The sequence below is a fragment of the Centroberyx gerrardi genome, chromosome 6, assembly GCF_048128805.1.
Source record: "Centroberyx gerrardi isolate f3 chromosome 6, fCenGer3.hap1.cur.20231027, whole genome shotgun sequence".
In the NCBI taxonomy this organism is placed as follows: Eukaryota; Metazoa; Chordata; class Actinopteri; order Beryciformes; family Berycidae; genus Centroberyx; species Centroberyx gerrardi.
This window is the reverse complement of record NC_136002.1, coordinates 20,162,349-20,164,012: the sequence shown is the minus strand read 5'-3', so window position 1 is coordinate 20,164,012 and position 1,664 is coordinate 20,162,349. Positions and strand designations below refer to the sequence as shown.

The window sequence follows — 1,664 nt, the reverse complement described above, 5'->3', positions numbered from 1 at the left end:
ATAAAAAATATAAATAACTATAATAATCTTTTCTTTTTTTAGGAAATGAACTTTTCCACATTGACTAAAGTGCAGCATTTGTTATTGCTTTGGCCCTATCTGAATTACCAGCGAAAGGCTGTTTAAATGACGAAGGGAGCAGCGTTTGCACTATGCTCGTTTTTTTCCTTGCAGCAGTGATATTCACATTCGCGTGGTGCCGTTTCAAATGAGTTATCAAGTTTTGACGTGTTGCCAGAAACATACCCGATCACTACTGAACAAAGGAGACCTTAACGGTAAGGGAGGGTCTTCAAGCTCTGGCTTATCGTTTGCATTGGCCATGACGTTCGCTAGCCAGAGGCTAGGCTAGGCTAAGCTAAGCGTGCTGTCTGTGTAGTGCGCTCCAGAGCCATATAGAGAGATAACACAAATAAGTGTACGGTTTCCCCACTGACACGGAGAGGAGAAAAAAATGGTTGGCTCAAGTCAGCAGGAGCAATCTTACTATCACTAAAGATCACAACAACAAAAAAATATGCGAGGTAATAATATTCAAACACTTCATTTGCACTTTTTCACAAACAAAGACCATACCATTGGGAAGCTTAATGTTTGGTTTATTAAAAATAAGGAACAGGGAAAGGCTTGTAAAACCCAGGGAGTTGAGACTCAGGGTGCAGGGTGAGGGTGCTGTCTCATTGCAGGGAGTCTTCAGGCTCCATTGAATCCCCCTGTGGTTCTTGTGCTGAAAGAGAGAGGGAGAGAGGGAGAAAAAGACAGAGGAGAAAGGGTTAGACACACCTATATAGGCTTGGATGGGAAATTGCCTTGGGAGATGAGGTGTGGTCTTTGTTCCTCAACTTAAGTTATGGAACTTCATTAGTTGTGATCATCAACAGCTTTTGCTGCTGATGTTTAACAAAGTATGACAAGTGGCATCAGTTACTGATGTGATATTAATTTATATAAAGTTGTCTCATGTTCTTGGTTGTCTTTTATATATGTAATGAGTGTATACATGTCCAGTGCTCCTACAGCAGGTTACTAATATACACTAACAAGATAAGATTACTTATATAATACAGTAATAGAATACATGTTTAGTATGATTACTTATATAATACTGTAGTATAATACTTTTAGTATTTAGTATGATTCCCCATTTAGCCTAGTATGATTCATTTTTCAAAATTGCTGGCCTATTTTAAATTTACCTTGTGTTTTCAATCTCACTTAGGTCCTCCAACTTCCCTCTCCCTTTGCCATCAATCAAAAATCAGCTGAGCTGCAACATAATATAGACAGGTAATAGTCAACAGAATCACAAAGCCTAAAAACACTCAACCCATAAGTTACGTTTTTGTTTACTGTTTTGAAGTCTCAAATATGCACTCTAAATCCATATCAATAGCGATGTATCACAAACATAGCTCTCTTCCTTATTATTGTGTAACGTTAACTTTATTATTAGCTCTTACTCCAAAATGGATATCCTCATTTCACCACCTCCACCCACCACTCTACAAACACATGCCCCAATGTTATATTTAACTAATATTTAACTCCCCCCACCCCGCAAAAAATCACGTTTAGAAGTATTTTTCTCTAATTCCACAACGTTGGATGAAATGGCATTAAGAGAACGGAATTTATAATTAATAGGCTGTTCGTGGTTAACGTTA

At 38.0% G+C, this 1,664-nt stretch overlaps 1 long non-coding RNA gene across 1 annotated transcript; it reads right to left on the bottom strand.

The window, feature by feature from the left end:
- Positions 1-578: 578 nt before the first annotated feature.
- On the bottom strand, positions 579-1,268 carry LOC144539427 (uncharacterized). Its single transcript, XR_013504950.1, has 2 exons — positions 1,197-1,268; positions 579-727 (listed from the first exon to the last, which is right to left on the bottom strand). It is a non-coding gene; the product is annotated as an uncharacterized LOC144539427 (long non-coding RNA).
- Positions 1,269-1,664: the final 396 nt, after the last annotated feature.